Genomic DNA, 19,033 nt, shown 5'->3' on the forward strand with positions numbered 1-19,033 from the left:
CCTCAACCAGCTGGAAGTTAGATTTCAGCACATTTAGAGAATGTGTAGTAGAAATTGGGTTGTTGTAGGTTTTTTCGGGCTATATGGCCATGGTCCAGAGGCATTCTCTCCTGACGTTTCGCCTGCATCTATGGCAAGCATACTCAGAGGTAGTGAGGTCTGTTGGAACTAGGAAAAAGGGTTTATATATCTGTGGAATGACCAGGGTGAAACAAAGGACTCTTGTCTGCTGGAGCTAGGTGTGAATGTTTCAACTAGTAGAAATCTAGTAGAAATCTTTCCTCTTGTATAAACTGTTCCTTCAGAAAATTGCTCTCTTGCCCTTTTAGTTCTCTGTTCACAGTATAAAATTATTATCTTCAGTTTCATGAGATTTGTGTTAGGACAAAGAATTTAAATCCATAGCTAATGTATATGGCAAATGTTTTAAGTTATTAACAGACAGATAAAGATACTGAATTGTATGAATGCTAAAAACTGGTAGAAAAAAAAAGCCATGGAGGAAAGAGCAAGAAGGGATTGGGTGGTGATGGAAAGAGGAGAATTTAGGTCCCTTCTACACTGCCATATAAAATCCAGATTATCTGCTTTGATTATATCTGCATTATATGGCAGTGTAGAAGGGGACATATAATGTAAGGGGAGAATGGGCATCTTGAAGAAAAGTGGAAGAAGGAAAAAGAAGGCTTGAAAAAGAGAGGAAAGAATTAAGAGCATTCAGAAAAATGAAGGTGACAATTGGAATGAGGCAGATTAATCATTCAGCAAACTCGGGGAAGTGATGGAGATGTAAGGTTATAGTCACTTTGCTCATACCAATTTATTAATTAAATATAGCAGTGCTTAGGAAGACAAAGACTGAAAATGGAAGATCTGTTGGTTACAGACAAACTATGGGAGGAGCCATAGATCAGTATCAGAGCACATATTTTGCATGCTGGGTTTCTCCAGGTCATAGCCCATCAGATGATAATTCTGAGCTAATGGACTTGTGGTTCTGTTGTAAAGTGGTTTCCTATGTCCCTATCAAATGTGTCAGCTATGTATGCTTATTCCTGCAGCTGTTTCAGGACACTGTGTTGCTGTTTCCTTGCTATCACATATAATTAAGACAACAATAATAACATCCAGCATTTGTATAGTATTTTTGAATGCTCAGATGTTCCTGTTCCCTTAGTACAGATATTTTTAGTGATTGGCAACCTACATAGCTCCACAACAGATGTGACATTTGAACTGGCAGCTTTCTGATTCTGTTAGCTGGTTTACTACAATGGCAGAACCTTTGCAAACTGTTTTTGTGGTTGCACCAAAGCTGAATATTCAATCAGTCACAGAATTTGTCAGTATCAACTAGCTTTAGAATCATTGTCTCTCACCTCAGTCTGCTCTCAAAGGGTTAGTGAAAGAGTAGATGGGAGGGAGCCACATATTTTACCTGGACTCTTTAGTGGTTTTTATTCTGTGTTTTCTTTTCTTCCATCTTTGCAATGAGGAATAAATGATTTTAACATAATTGGTACAAGAGTCTAAATACCCTAAAAGGACAAGGTAATATTTTACCTGTTAAGCACCTCTGAGTAGTTTTTTTTGTTTTGTTTTGTTTTGTTTAAGAAAACATTGTGAAATTCTTGGGGTTGTTAAGCTATAATTCAATAGGGGACTTAAAGGTGCCTTTGTTGTTGTTGTTCATTCGTTCAGTCATCTCCGACTCTTCGTGACCTCATGGACCAGCCCACGCCAGAGCTCCCTGTCGGCCGTTACCACCCCCAGCTCCCTCAAGGTCAGTCCAGTCACTTCAAGGATGCCATCCATCCATCTTGCCCTTGGTCAGCCCCTCTTCCTTTTGCCTTCCACTTTCCCCAGCATAATTGTCTTCTCTAGGCTTTGCTGTCTCCTCATGATGTGTCCAAAGTACTTCAACTTTGTCTCTAGTATCCTTCCCTCCAGTGAGCAGCCGGGCTTTATTTCCTGGAGGATGGACTGGTTGGATCTTCTCGCAGTCCAAGGCACTCTCAGAACTTTCCTCCAACACCACAGCTCAAAAGCATCGATCTTCCTTCGCTCAGCCTTCCCTGAGGTCCAGCTCTCACATCCGTAGGTTACAACAGGGAATACCATGGCTTTGACTAGGCGGATTTTTGTTGCTAGTCTGATGTCTCTACTCTTTACTATTTTATCGAGACTGTCTCGATAAAATAGTCTCGATAAAGGTGCCTACACAGATATTATTCATTGCTGTCCCTTTGAATATATTTTTCCCCATTCCAGATTGCTGAGGGATCCAGGAATAACATTCAACCAATGCCAAAAAAGATAAATGAATTAAAAATAACAGCTGAGGAAATTAGTCATTTTTTCTCATTTGCATGTGTCACTAGAGAAGATTCAATCTATCCCCATTGAGTTGAAAAAGAGAAACATCCAACATAGACTAAACATGCATGTGATTTGCAGTGTTGAATATAACACTTTCAGTTATCCAGTGAAGCTTTTCATGTGTATGTTATACTAATATACTAAACCACCTCAAGTCGCCTCCAGGCTGAGAAGGGCGATAAATATTTCTTTCTCTTTTGACATGCAGCAGTTTTAGCTCTTTTATACAGTATGTATAGCTGCTTGAAACATTACCAGGAGTTTCAACTCCAACTCTCAATATTGTGTCATAGAAGAGTGGCTTTAGAGCAGTGAGGAGGAACTAGGTCTTGCCTGTCTGAGCCAATTGTGAAGCTCTGAATCATACCCATTACAGGCATGTTAGCAACTTTGTTCTGTGTACTTAGCTTAGTTCAGATGATAAATTCACAGCCTGCTGAAGCATAGTTTAAGAGATGGAAATGAGAACTTTTGCTCCCTTTTTACTCCCTTTTTCATTGCTTATATTTTGATTTAATTAAATCGCTACAACTGTTATGTTAATGTAATTTCCATGTTTGTCACAGTTTACACAGTTTACAATTGGTTTAAAATTCTGACTACTGAAACCGCGATATAAGAGTTAACTCTGGCCTGGATGCAAACACTGCAGAAAAAGGGAGAAAACATACAGACTAGGGCTTCCAAACTAGGCTGAAAACAGTGTTTTTCTCTTATTGCAAATATTCATGGATTGGGTATTTGTTTGTTTGTTTGTTTGTTCAAAGTTCAATCACATAGTTTTGGGTCTGTGTTTGCCATTAGATAACCTTCAAAGCATATCTAGCCCTGGTATTGGATTTAAATTAAATGTTATAATGAGGTTTCCAAAAACATAGCTGCGTAATTTATAAGGCCTGTGTGTCCTCTATGATCTGTCTAAGCCAATTACTGACACTAAATCATTGGAAGCTTGTGCAAATAGTGTGCATTTGCTCCCCCTTCCCCCATTATGGCAAGGAAGGCTGATCCCCTGGTTTCATAATCCAACCTACTGATCTAGAAATTTTGTCAGACTGTGACCTTATAGAATTATTCTTAGTAGAGTAAAAACCCTTGACTATAAGTATTTCCCCTGTAATAATAGTCTGTTACCAGCTACAGCCATGTTGTCCGACTCGTCCCAGAGTGCATTTTATTGTGGCAGTCAGCAGCAAGCAGATGCTCTTGCTTGAACAGCAAGAGCCACATTTATAAATTGCACTGGCCTACAGAAATGTATTGATCGCTGGATCTTACTAGTGCTCATAATAAAGAATTTTGCATTTGTAATCAAGCAAAAAATAAACAGTTATATATTTTTATTCAGCAGCTATAGCAATTTACTATACAATATTTTCTGCCTCCAATTAGTGGAAGCACTTTATAAAAGATTAATATAGTATTTTGTTTGCAAGGACAAATAGGCATACAAGTATGTTCTCTGGCTTTTTTCTGAGGACCGAATTGGCAGTGATTCTTGTCACATGGCTTGGCTTTGTGTGATTGAATTTAGTTTTAGTAATAGCTGGTGGAGATAGGATAGATCGTGGGGTTCATCTATTCTGTAGAATTAATGCCGTTTGACATCACTTTAACTGCAATGGCTGAATACTATGGAATCATGGGAATTGTAGTTTTATAAGATCTATAGTCTTCACTTCCAAAGAGTGCTAGTGGCTCATTAAACTACAAACCCCAGGATTCCATAGCATTGTGCCATAGGACATAAAGTGCTGTCAAATTGCACTGTGAACTTCCCTGGGTCCTCATTGGGATTGAGAAGGGTGGAATACAAATACCATAAATAAATAAATAAATAAATAAATTCTACACAGTAGATGCACCCATGGTATGTGGGAAAAAGAATCTTGAGCATGATGTGATTCAGACCAGAAACAGGCCTGCTATATCTTCATATTGCCACTAACTAGGAAAAATTATTTGCTGAATATAATGGGATATCTACTGAAATGTGTATATGATTGTGCTATAACTAAAAGAATCATGTACTGAACTCAAAGGGTGTTAAGTTTGAGTAAATATATTTTTAGGTTTTTCTTCTCTTCAACTCATCACCAGATTACTCAATGCAGTATGCCAGTTGAAATTTGGAAGCTGCCTTATACAAAACTTATTCAGTGGTCCAATCAGGTACTGTCAGTCTTGGCTTACAAGCATAGAGTCTGGACATAATTTCCTAGCCTTATATCCTGAACGTAGAAAAGTTCCTTTTGGGAGGCTTACCCCCCCCCCCCCCCCGCCAAATCCTCAATCAGAATAACCATGTTAACAGTGGGGGTCTGGGAATTAAAGTCCAAACTAATTTAGAAGTGCATCTTACAGCACAAGATTTATTGCCTGAAAAAGATACTGGTTGTTCACTCTGTCTTCTGAATTGTCAAATCTGTTGCTGCAGCAGAATCAATTGGGTTGCAGACTTCACTAAATACTCCTCCCCAACATTACAAAGTCATGGTAAATTAGTATACTGCTGAAAAATGGTTTTGTGTGGTATTTCAGTCAAATCCCCATGTATTCTGTACATTATTTGTGTTTCATCTCCATAAAGTAGATTATTATACGGGTTTTTTTTTTGTCGTGTCAGGAGTGACTTGAGAAACTATAAGTCACTACTGGTGTGAGAGAATTGGCCATCTGCAAGGAAGTTGCCCAGGGGACGCCCGGATGTTTTGATATTTTTACCATCCTTGTGGGGGCTTCTCTCATGTCCCCGCAATGGGGAGCTGGGTGAAGAGCAAAAGTATAGTGCTTTAGGTAAAAATCCCATACCTTGATTAAATAGTATTGAAATCAATGGGATTTTTTAAAAAATAGACACATATAGCAGGAACAGGAATTGTATAGTCTTCCATATGGAAGTTCAGATTTTATTACCTGTCTTTTATTACCCTTTGATCCCAGCCCCACATGGCCAATAATGAGAGAGGACTCTGCCCATATTGAAATTCCTTAATGCTAACTTAACTGACATCTGTCAGAAGGTAGGCTGGTGACTCTTAGCATTGTCACTTTTCTTCTCTTGTGAGAGTTTTAATATCTTTGCCTGGTGAAGAAGCCCGTGAAGCTTTGAAAGGTTGCATGATGCATCTTCTGAATTTTGGTTGGCCAATAAAGGTATCACTCTTTTCTGTATTTTGTTGTATTCTTAATGTGTTTTATTGGGTTTGGATCTCTTTTGGAAAAATACACTGCAGAAATCTGTGCAGTTTAGAACTTGAAAGTGGGATGGAAATGACTGGTGAACAAAGGATTTACCACTACCAGTTTGACTAACATCCGCTTCAGGAAATTTGCTTGACAAGCACACCTGTACTTTCAGCATTCTCTTTGCATGTATCCATGGTCTTTGGCTGAGCTTCCCATATGGCCTCATTCTTTGCCCTGTTACATAAACTTTTTGCTTTTATGTCTGTATCACATTTAATAAAGAGATATTTAGATTGTAACAAAAAAAAATAATTCCACTTCCTTTAGAACAGCATTGAACAAATGTGAGAGGTGCAAGGTTTGAACTTCTGTTTATCAGGTTTTCATAAACTTCTTTTCATGTTTTTAACAACTTTGTTAAATATACTAATGCCAAATTTAATTCCAGCTCTTTTCTGAGGGCAAATTGAGGAGAGTTTTCTGGAAGAGATTGGCCGTTTTGTTGGAAAAGATTGGCAGTACAAATGCGCATTGGAACTGTGAAGTGTATTTTTCACATTGTGTGCAAACAAGCCATTCCTTTGCATGCTAACAGCAAACTATGAATGTGGGAGAATTAGGAGGAATGCTGTCCCAATAGTGTTGTTGCCATAGTGTTGCTGCTTAAGAAAAAGAGAATAGAGACTAAATCCTCCTCTCTGGATTTCCTCTACTAGAAAAAAACAAAACAAAAAACCCCCAAAACTACAGCATATGACAAGGACAAAAACAGACTCGCAGAGGTAGTGGTAAGGAGCTGAAGAGAAGCAAAATCTATGACCTTGATGGTTTCTAAAAAAAGGAAAAGTGTGCACGTGCACGAGAGTATGAGTTGTAGCAGTGACTAGTATTTTTGTTGTTCAGCTACACTGAATTGCAGAGAATTATGAGCAAGTTTGGAGCCACTCCGCTGTGCAGAGGAAATGTTACCATGAAGGAATGAGCTGTTTCTAATGATAATTTCCAAGACAGTCTTTCCTGCTCCAGGATCTGTCTTTCTGGCACTGCTGTAACAGAAGCCCTGCTGTTTGGAAGGCAATTGAAACTTGAAAGCTATTCATTGCAGCATGGCTGGCTGATGATGAGGAAAATGAGAAAGTAATGCTAAATATACATGTACTGACTTCACCAGGCAACATGAGTGCTTGCACAGGAGGAATTTGTCAATACTTGGTTGCCAATACTTGTCTTTTGTGCCACCTGGTACAGGCATATGCTATAAGAAGAGCTCTGCTGGATGCCACCAAGGTATCGTTTATTCTTGCACCATTTCCCCCTATGGTGGGCATCCAGAAACTCACAACCAAATATTGAAGAATGTCATTATCTGAGAACCATGAATCATAGCTATGGGAAATGACACAGCCATTTCTGTTTACCATTAAACATAAGGAAATACTGCTGCCCATAGTATTCTTTGCCACAACCCATAATTGGAGTAAAATTTTGCAGGAAATGTAAACAGAAAATGGCAGGAAATGTAAACAGAAAATGGCCAGAATGCTGTCAAAAAAAGGGAAAATATAACATAAATCAGGCATATTTTTCCTTGGTGATATGTGTACATCTCCTGGTTTGGATGTGAAACCTATGTTGTAGCAGAATGATTTTGTCTTCCGTTCTAGCCACAGATATACAAAAGCCCCCAATGCTGTGGTTGCTATTTGTCTGATCTTTTTTTCTGCAGCACTCTGCAGTTCTCTCATTCTGTCACTTTCCTTACAGTGTCTTTGGCAGTGGCTCTGTTTTGCATCTGCTGCTCTCTGGCAGTGATATACTGGCAGACTTGACTAAAACAATAAAGTGGTGGTTTTTCTAACGCCCTAATTCACAAGGATTGTTTCCACATCAGGATCAGTGCCATGGTATCCCTGTGCCTTCCAGAGACTTCTAGAGCCTGCTCTATTCAAGGCGACGTGCTCTATTCGCAAAGCGTGTTTCCCTGGACTGAACTATTGAGCTTTGCTATTCTCTAAAGTGAACATAGAGTGCACTTTCTAACACAGCTGGCACGGATCTCTATGACTGCACATTGCAGAGAAAAACTATTAGGTTATGCAAGCTGTCAGATTTCCAAGAACTCATATCATGATTGAGCTTCTAACTGAAAAATTGCAATAAGATTTCAAGATTCCCTGGATGCAGATCAAAAACTACTGGATATAAGCAATGAGAAATTTTGATTCTTGCATGACACCAGCCCTTTCCTAATCTTTTTTTTGTTAACAGCCAGAAGCCTTTGTAGTCTGACTGAAAGCAGCAAAAGAGCACCTTAGATAGTATCTGGCAATTCTCTTTTGATGTCTTAAGAAATCTAAGATTCATGTGTCAGTGATGTGCTTCTAGTTCACAAAGCACAGTGACAAACATGAAGTTTGGAGGACCATTATTAATGGAATTTGCATTCAAGACAGCATTTTCATGACTCTTCCTCTCTTCAAAGAGCAAACATTTTCCCTGCCTTTAAAAAGGCCAAAAAAGAAGATCCCAATGCCAGAAACAATATTGGGGCAGATTCTAAAGCATCTGTTTGCAAGTATTTGGATGATAATACAATGATTAGTAGGAGCCAGTATGAATTTGTCAAGAGTGAATCCTGCCTAACCAATCTAATATCTTTTTTTAAAAAAAAGTAAATGGTGGAAACACTGTAGATCATTTGGATTTCAGTAAACATACTGTCCAATGATATATTGATTATATAAATATGGCATAGTTGGAAACATCATCAGTTGGATCCATATTTGGTTGGAAAGCTGTGTTCAGAGTTGTCGTAAATGGCTATGTTTTAAACAGGAGAGAAGTCTGAAATGTAGTGCCACAATATTCTGTTCTGGGGGCAGCACCATTCAACAATTTTAAATCAGTAATCATTTAGAGGAATTTTTTTTACCACGTTTAAAGATGATACAAAACTGGGAGGAGTAACTAGCATGTCAAAAGGACCTCAATAAACTGGAAAACGACTGAAACAAAAGCAAATACAAAATTTTGTATTTAGTCTACACACAAAAACAACACACATGTATAGTTATAGGATTGATGGTATTTGTCTTTACCATAGCACATGTATAAAGCACCTTCAAATTATTGTTGGTCATAAGATGGACCTGACCCAATAATGTGATACTGCACTGTTGGCTCCTATTTGGCTTTCCTCCTAAATACCTTTCACATGGACTGTTTTCAAGCCAGCTGTCACTCATCCTTTATATGTTCATTTCTTTTCTTTTTTTTCTGCCTCAGTGTAGAGCCTTATATTTCTCCCTGTTGAAATTCATTTAGTTTACCATGACCTCCACAATCAAAAGTATTCCTATTATCTATAAAGTATAGACTGATTTTCTTTTGAAATCATTTGATTCACCCCATTATCCAGGTTTGTTTGCAATAGGATCCCCAGCTTCTCTTCTTTTCCTGGACCCAATTTAAACATTTGGATGCCATTCTCCATATATGATAAAAGTTTTTGTTGTATAATTTTGAGCATCACTTTAGTTATATGGGAAATAAATGGCCTGTGGTTACTGTGTTCCCTGGTGTCCCTTTACTTGGGGATTGGAATATATACTTCCCAAAGTCTAGATGTGTACATTTTAGTTGTTTGTGTAAGAAAACCATGTTGCACATGGACAGTTACTATTTTTATTACATCAGGTGCCCAAGTACCAAGCATTAATTCTTTACTATCTTAAATTTTTATTTGAAACAGAAGGATTTTCCTTGCCCTGATTATTTGCTATTTAGATTTATTTTCTTTGTGAACATTCTGTCAGATTGAAGAGTTTTGACACTTAACCCTCCTGGAACCCAGAAAATGTTTAACATAACACAGTCTATAGGCTTTTTCAGAAGGGGAAAAATATTGGGAGGTCGTGATATTTGTTGCTATAGTTCCCACCTTCAAGTGAGTTTTCTTTTAATTTTAAGATATATTGGAACAAAATTATATCCTTTCTGTCAGCTACTTGAGTTATAGCATACAAATGAAATGGCGCTTCCAAATATATATATATAAGTTGTTCTTGAACCATATAACTACCTTAACAAGGGAGCTAGCATGGTATAGAGCACTGGTTCCCAACCTTTGGGCCTCCAGGCGTTTTGGACTTCAGCTTCCATGGTTCTTAACAGCTGGTAAGCTGGCTTGATTTCTGGGAGTTGAAGTCCAAAACACCTGGAGGCCCAAAGGTTGGGAACCACTGGTATAGAGGTTTCAGCATTGGACTGTGATTTTGGAAAGTGGGTTTAGAGTGCCCAATCAGCTATGGAAACCCAATGGCAGATCTTGGGCATGTCACACTCTCTCAGCCCCAGAGGAAGGCAAAGGCAACCCCCCTCTGAATAAATCTTGCCCAGAAAATCCATTTATAGATGTACTTTAAGGTTGACATAAGTCTGAAATGAATTGGAGGGACTTAATAAAAAGCAACCTTAACAAACAATTTTCCATTAAAAATATTTGTAAGAGTATTATTGCAGATGCACATAACTGTCACAAGCAGCCCTGCAATTAAATAGAATGAGTGCATACAAAAGTGGCAGCAAACGCCAAGCACTGTTCACCAGAACTCACTTTTTTAGACGAGTCTGGAAGGGTCCACTGGAGTATCCCTTTATTCCAGTGAAAGGTTTGGGAGAGTAGCCCTAATAGATTTCTATAAAATTAGAAGAAGAAAAATGGGAGAATGCTGCAATATATGGTAATTGCTGCAAGAACAATATATGCTCAGAGATGGAAGGAACCAGTTCCCCCAATTCAGGAAGAGTAACTGATGAAGATTTTTGGAGTACCTGAGATGGACGAACTGTCATTGTTGATTAGGGAGAATTGGATCTATTTGTTGCCTTTTCACAACAATGGAATTCATGAAAGTGTTCCCCCCAAAAAAGGAGGGGGGGAGGTGATTACATCATTTAAACGAAGTAGATGATAAGAGACAACAACCTAACAAGAGTGAAAAACTTGTTTTTAAAATAGTTATTTAGTTGGAGTTAGTTTTTAAAAAGATCTGAAATGTTTTCAGTGGATTGAGTGAGCCCTAATAGTGCCTTTTATGATTTGCCCTTGAATGGCCTTGTCAGCTTAGTGTCTCGGTTTTCTGCGTTACCCAAGCAATTTCCTTCTCCAGACTGGAATTGCCTTTGACAAGGGATCCGCCCCTCCCTTGCCCCGTAGCTTCCTTGGTAACTCAAAAAGAGTTGGCCAGTGACTTGGTTTTTTGAAGGTGGCTTTGTCTTTAATAATAGGTGTTCACAAAATGCATTTGTCTGGAATGCTGTGTTTTATGAATGCGGTTGAGGTTTGACATTGGGAACTTTTCTAAGGAATATTCAAGATGTGTTCATATCAGAATGGATGCTTCTCATACAATCAGAATAAATGGTGAATACAGTTAAAATTATTGGTTATAACACCCCCCCCCCCAAAAAAAAATCTGGCAGGAGGTATAGGAATTTTACTTTTGTGTTCTGCATTCATTTGTTTGGAACAATGAACACTCTATTTGACTTCATTTAAAAGGATTGGTAAATCTGTGATTTATCCCTTTGATTGTGAATGTAATGTTACCTGCAAAACAAAAAACAAACTAAAAATTAAGGAGTAACGCATTTTGGTTGAGGATCCCCTACAAATGTGACCTTAGAATAGGAAAAAGGTCAACTCCTAATTTCAGTGTATTATGATTTCTACAAGGGTATTTAGGCAAAGATATAAAGGCACCGAATCGTGCCTCATCTTGGAAATTAAAAAGTGGCAGCCCTGATTAGTACTTGGATGGGAGGCTGCCAATGTATATCAGGGGGTATAGGTTTCATTTAAGAGGAGGGAGCTGGCAAAAGCACTTCAGAATATTTCTTGCCTAAGAAAACCCTTTTGAAATTTGTGGGGTCACCATAAATTATTACGTGACTTTAAGGTCTGCAAACACAGAGAAAGGTGTTGGAAATAGCACTGTAGCTACATCTCCCACTTTATGGAGGAGTTTCTCAATTTGAAGGAGCATCAGAAGCTCCTTCTTTATTTGAAGGGCTATCTAGATGAAGTCTAGTCTGCAGACAGAACCATAGCAAGATATCTGAGCACCAGACAGAGTAGGCATACAAACTGCATCATCAACGCAGTCTTTCCAAAAATGTAGAGTGGGATGGCATTTCTTCTCAAATGATGATAGCTGTCCACGGTGTTAGTGGACATCATCCTCTGCCAACCTGGCCAGTGGCGAGACATGATGAGAATAGAAGATCATCAATGCCCAGAGGGCCAAAGAGCCCTCAGAATGCACCAAATCTCATTTTCTGTTAGAAGCTAAGCAGGCATGGTTAGTACTTGGATTGGGGGGGGGGGGGCATTGATGAATATGTGGTGGTGGAAGCTACATTTCAGAGCAGGAAAATGGCAAAAAACCATATCTGAGTATTCCTTACTTAAGAGAACTCTATAAAGTTTATGGAGGTACCATAATTTGACAGACACATGCAGCTCTTTGCCTTCTTTGTTTGCGTAGGACACAATGTTTTAGTGACCTCTCTGGAGAATAAAGAATGACCTGCAGCAAATTTCCCGATGTTTTGCTAAGGAAGAGCCATGATTTCTGATCCTTTTTCCTTGTAAAGCACCATTTCTATTGTCTCCTGTTTTTATCTTTTGAAGGATGGCTTGTTGTTAGGATGAGCTGTGAGAGGGATTATAATGGTCAGATCTTCTCAGGGTGTTCCAAAGAGAAGCATTACATTTGAATGAAGAATAAATGGATCATGTTATCTCTTAATGCAGACATGTGGAAATACATGTGCATGAACATCGAGGCACCATGCAGTACAGACTGCTGTTATTTATGTATAACCAATTCGGCATGTTCCCAACTTTGCAAGTCTGTGGTGTTTTTTCTACCACATCTAAAAGCCAGAGAATTATAATCTTGTTGACTTTTAGTTGAAAGGAAGATAGACTGCTGCAAAGTCAATGAATGCAGTGTGTACAGTGGACCAGAAGTTCTCAGGCTGGGGCCCACTAATTACTTTCAGATTGTCTTCCAAAAGGTTTGAGGAACAGTTGGAAATACCTTCATTTGGCCATGTGCTTACAGTTTTCTGATGACTGAGATCATGGTCATGTTGGCCAGCGCAAGTGCTCATGATGCAGAGCATCTTCCCCCCCCCCCCAAGTATTTGTAGTTCACCAAGGGCCGGACAATGGATTCTGCTGCTTCCTGACCCAGCACACATAACTGGGTTCCTGTTTCCTCTCTGTGAATTCTCTGGCTTGTGCACTGGACCCTGGCCCCTGATCAGGGAAATGCAGTTCCCCAAAGGACATTGCCCCACTCTCCACCATTTGTGGACTCTTTGCGGACCTTTCTGCCCTCACTGATTGACTTGATGCCCTATTATCACGAACTTCCTCTACGAACTCAAAGCCAAGCCGCTTGGGGAGAATGGCCCCCGCCTGTGTGTGTGTCCTTGCCAAGCAGATCATACCTCAAGAACTCTGGTGAATTGCTTTTGTCAATTGTTGTTGCTTCTAATAAACTTTGCTGGGATGGGGATGGGATGGGGACCCCCTTTATGAAATCTATGAGCTTATGAAAGTTTATGAAGAATGTATATGATATGGAAAATATGAAATCTATGAAATGTACCCTGACCCTCTCCCCCACCTTTTCTCCCTCTTGAACTTTGCCCTATTGAAAGATACGTGACCTGGGGATTACAGTAAGGAATCCAATTTCCTTGGGGAAAAAACTCCATTCATATTGACATTGCATGGACAAATACTGGTCACATCTGTGGCTTTGTTTTCAGAGTCAGACGAACAAAGCCAGAGATTTGCCAGCCAAAAACCCGGAAAAAACAGACTGATTAAATCAATCAAGGTGTTTTGTGTACGCTCCTTTGTGACAAAGGACCCCCTTTGCCCACAAGGTTGAGATCCAGACACCACCCATAGCCACCCTTTTTGCCTATACACATCTTCTTATCGGAACCCAGGAAATCCCTTGTTCCCCCGTCTGCCTCCCCTGCCGTGAAACAACAAAGGGTGTTCAATCAGCTGGCGGACGCCTCCCAGGCATTCCGCCCCTCCACGCTGTCAAAATACATCCCGCCTCCTGGCCGCTGATTGGACAATCTCCGGAGGCGCTCCGAGGGCTCTGATTGGCCCCCTGGAGGCGACAGCGGCCGGCGATTGGAGGGAAGGCGGGACCAGCGGCCAAGCCTCCTCCCAGCTGTTCTGGAGCCGGCCAATCAGGACAGAGGGAACTGACAGGAGGCGGGCGGGAGATTCAAACCGGGGTTTCTTTGTTTCTTCTGTATAAATATGCCTGAAATTCACTGTACTGCATGCTTATGGTGGAAATATCCCTGTAACGCATCCTTTTCAGCTGAATCGCAGAATAAACGCCTCGGTCGCTGGATACCTCTTCAGCCTCTGGTGGGATTAATTCTTAATATTTTTGCGTCTTTTTGAATTGGCATCCGCTGGCCGCTCACCAAGGTTAGGACCCCATTCGCGGTCCTTAGGGACTCCCCTCGCTGGGAGAACCCCCCAAAAGAGCTCGATATCATTCACACATGCTAATAAAGCCCTTGTTCCGTCTTCCAGGAGCTTGGTTTGCATTGACCCTTATTTGCATAAAATAGCATCCCTTTGCATTTCCCCCCAGGGTTGCTACAGTCTCAGCAGCACCCTGAAAGTCAAACATTAACAGAGACTGGAAGCCACCCTGCAAGCCTTTTGCAGTTATTGGTTTAAAAAAGTATTCTTTTGGTCTAGAGACCGCCCTTTTTCCTGGGGATGAGATCTCCATTTTGGAAAGGCTCCCCTGCCTTCTTTAGTATAGAAAAAGCCTCAGATGTGCGGGTGGCCAAGCTAGGCAGCTCCGACAAGCCATTGTGAGTACAGTTAGGGTTAAGGTTCAAAGGTTTAGGTTACCCTCTCGCCTTTGAAACTGGTGCTGAGCTCAGATAGAGAAAGACCTGCTCTTTCTAAAGGACAGTAGCTCAGTGCTGGGGCAGGGAATATCTCAGGATTTCTCTGCCATTGAGAGAGGCTCCATTACTTCATCTCCAAAACTAATCTTGAGCTTAGATAGGGGAAGACCTGCTCTTTCTGAAAAATAACAGCTCAGGATTGGGGTAAATGATCCCAGGATTTTTCTACCGTTGGGGAAAAGTTAACTCGGTAACTGAAGGAAAAAGGAAAGAAAGAACATCTATATGGTTTCCCAAATCGAATGTTTGTGTTTGAAATTTCATCAAGCTGTGCCAAGTCTGTCAAGGACTTTGGAAAATAAATGTTCTGTTGATGTTCAAATCTGGACTGGCCTCAGTTGCTGGAATCTTGAGCTTCTAAGAAAGGCACCTGCATCTTACCCAGATAAAGAGAGAAGCACATCTTAGTTTTAAACTTTATAGTGTCTGGGTGTGACGGCACAGCCCTAAAGCCAGTTTGAAATTATATTCCCACCCCACTTCCCTTAATCTGTTGTTGCCTTGTAACTTCACATCGTTTCTGATTTATGCCACCCTAAGATGAGCCTGTCATGGGGTTTCTTGGCAGGATTTGTAAGTTGCTTATACATTTGCTTTCCCCTGAGGCTGAAAGGGTGTGTCTTGCCCAAGGTCATCTAGTGGGCTTCCCTGCCTGTGAAAGGATTTGAACCCTATTTTCCAGAGTCATAGTCCAATGATAAAACCGCTATGCAGAATGACTCTCCTCTTCTTCATGACTGAGAGTAATTTTGCTGGTGCAGGGTCATTTCATTTCATTAATATTGTGATGGTCTGGAGTTTGATACTTTGTCACTAACTGGCAAGAGTGCCTTGCCAGGAAGAGCTGTAAACAGGATAGCATCCTGCACCCAATTCCTCCATGTCTGTATTATTTAAAATAAAAATATTTTTGTAGTTTTGCTGTGTGCTACATAGGAGACATTGATGGTACTTTGAGGCAGTTTAAGGCACGAGAGTGACAGACTGTGAAATAGGATAAGAGAGGACAACCTCATTTAGTGGAACACACTAGTATAATCTTTTGGCAGAGAGGGAGGTCTGCTACATGATTATTTGCACAAACCCTTTTCTGCAAGATGTTGCAACCAGGAGAACTGAATGATAATAACAAAAAAAAAGAAGGGAAGGGAAAAAAATGAGAGAAGATCTATAACCCCAGTGTAAGCTGCCATCTAATGGTGAAACTGCAGAAATGCTGGCTCATTTGAAACAAAAGTGAAATTGGCAGATGAAAACTACAAAATGTATAAATTTGGTGAGCAATACAAGTTGAACATCCTTTCTCTGGGAGTCCAAAATACTCCACAATCTGAAATTGTCCGCATGCCTGGCTGAATCAGTGATATTTATTTATCATGTCAGGGGCAGCCAGACAATTGTATTACATTTCTAACAGAACAAAACAAACAAACAAACAAACAAACAAACAGACGAAACACAAAATTTGCAAGCTTGGTAGTTGATTAAATGTCCTTTGACCAGTAACTGGCCACTTGGAGTGCCTCCAATGTTGCCACAAGAAGGTCCTCCATTGTGCATGTAGCAGGGCTCAGGTTGTATTGCAGCAGGTGGTTAGTGGTTTGCACTTCTCCGCACTCGCATGTCGTGGATTCCGCTTTGTAGCCCCATTTCTTAAGATTGGCTCTGCATCTCATGGTGCCAGAGCGCAATCTGTTCAGTGCCTTCCAATTTGCCCAGTCTTCTGTGTTCCCAGGGGGGAGTCCCTCATTTGGCATCAACCATTGATTGAGGTTCTGGGTTTGAGCCTGCCACTTTTGGACTCTCACTTGCTGAGGCATTCCAGCGAGTGTCTCTGTAGATCTTAGAAAATTATTTCTTGATTTAAGTCATTGACGTGCTGGCAACTGGGGATGAGCTGGAGATGTCTCTGCCTTGGTCCTTTCACTATTGGCTGCTACTTCCCAGCGGATGTCAGGTGGACAATACCGGCTAAACAGTGTAATTTCTCCAGTGGTGTAGGGCGCAGACACCCCGTGATAATGCGGCATGTCTCATTAAGAGCCACATCAACTGTTTTAACGTGGTGAGATGTGTTCCACACTGGGCATGCATACTCAGCAGCAGAGTAGCATAGCGCAAGGGCAGATGTCTTCACTGTGTCTGGTTGTGATTCCCAGGTTGTGCCAGTCAGCTTTAGTATGATATTGTTTCTAGCACCCACTTTTTGCTTGATGTTCAGGCAGTGCTTCTTGTAGGTCAGAGCACGGTTCAGAGTGACTACCGGATATTTGGGTGCGCTGCAATGCTCCAGTGGGATTCCTTCCCAGGTAATCCTCAGAGTTCGGGATGCTTGTCTGTTCTTAAGGTGAAAGTCACATGTCTGTGTTTTAGATGGATTAGGGATCAGCTGGTTTTCCCTGTAGTAGGTGGTAAGGGCACCTAGAGCTTCGGAGAGCTTCTGTTCTACCATCTCAAAGCTCCCTGCTTGAGCCGTAATGGCACGATCTGAATTAGTGTTACATTTGCTATATATATGTACACACACACCCACACATACAGATTCACAAACAGAAATTTATGTTTTGTCTTGCACCTGCATTTGACTTAACATAGGTGTAATTTATGTTGGAAGGAGACATAGTAAGCAAAGTGCAATCAAACTTCTGTAATTTTATAGTATGACAGGCTTTGTTTGAGAAAGTCATGGTATGTTGTGGCTGAGATGGTGATGTGTTCCTGGATGTACTAATTATTTCAGTAAATGGTTCATGGGGTACTAGTAAGTAACTAACTTTTTCTCCAATTACCATTTTGCATTTCATTTTTTTTTCAGCTGATGGACTTTAGCAATCAAGGGAAACAAAGTACATTCTGCAAGATTGAAATCTGCATTATTGCAAGAATTATCCTTTCGTCAGAAAGCATCCAGGAATTCTCCATTTAAACAAGGTACAGTTCTCTATACAAGAGTTTCTCAAAATAACTCCAAGTGCTTCATGAAAAGTTAAGGATTTTTTTTAAAAAAATAATAATAATAGAAATAAATGGGGGGAAATCTCAATATAGTGATTTTTTTGCACCCACGAGTAGCATGTACAAAGGTATCAAGAAGAAAATATATTTAGCTCCTTCAAAAATTCAACTCAATAGTCACATTGTGCAAATTAAAACAGACTTATCCTATTCATTGAATTCCTTTTTTTAACAAAACCAATTAAAAGTTTGTAACAATGTCTTTAAATATTGCATGTGTGTAACAAATCGTGAATCTGCAGTATTTGCTCTGAATTCATTCACAAATGTTTTGTCTTACAGTTTTGCCACGATTTTTCTTTTTTCTCTTTATTTCCTTTTGTGTGTGTATTTGTGAAATTGGTGCAGAAAATAAAACTTTGAATGATGGAACTTAATGTCTTGCATACTTAAATTGTGCAACTACCTTGTCAATATTATTGTCATTTTATTTATCAAATACAGTATGTACGTATCTGCAAGATGATGTTTAGTGCTCGGCCTTGAATTTCACATTTCAGAGGTGTTCCATGACTGAAAAGGTTTGAGAACCCCTACTCTATACTTTGTCTCACTACGAAAAAGGGGATATTCAAAATTAGGACAAAACCTTCTAGTTGGGAAAACAGCCCTCTCCCTGAGTCTGAACCATGAATACATTGTGAAATTGCCTACATGCCTCCAAGAGAGCATATGGTAGTTTTCTAGTTTGCTTATTTATTTAGCGTTTATTTATTTGGTAGATGATCTAGGAGGCTAGATGGAGTTGTGAAAGGAGAGACTGTAAGCTATTTTTCAGAGGAAGAAACTGGCAAAACCACCACTGATTCTTCATTGTTGAAAGAAACTCTATAAATTCAAGGGATTGCTTGAAGATACATTTAGGAGATGTATCTCTCAAGGAACTGGCATGGGGTTTTTATGTCAGATAATTCCAGGATCTGACCCCTTTTGATGTTACAGGGTTGATTCTGGTGAAGTTGTTGAAATTTAGCCACAGGCTAAGGAATTATGCTTTTCTGCACAGTACCCTAGCCTTGAGGTTTCTCACCTCTGCCCTTAAGACTGGAGAAAATAGCCTAGGCCTCGAGATCTGGGAACCTTAAAGGATTTGTCTGTGACTCCTGGACCTCAAGAACTGGTCTGCTCCTGGATTAGACTAATTATGGTGAGATAGTTGCCCTTTTAATAAAATATAAAACCAAGAGGGAGAAAGTACGATCTTCTAAATATTATTGGACTGCAGGATCCCATCATCCTTTACCACTGCCCATGTTGTCTAGGATTGAATAAAACCACAATGTTCAAAGAGGCAAATATGATAGGGAAACAAACAAACAAAAAAGAACGTTTGATGCTGTCCTAGAAAATGATATGTCTGTGCTCTTTGTGGGATTTTTTTTTCATGTTAGGAGCGACTTGTGAAACTGCAAGTCAC

This window comes from Anolis sagrei, chromosome 3 (assembly GCF_037176765.1).
Source record: "Anolis sagrei isolate rAnoSag1 chromosome 3, rAnoSag1.mat, whole genome shotgun sequence".
Classification (NCBI taxonomy): Eukaryota; Metazoa; Chordata; class Lepidosauria; order Squamata; family Dactyloidae; genus Anolis; species Anolis sagrei.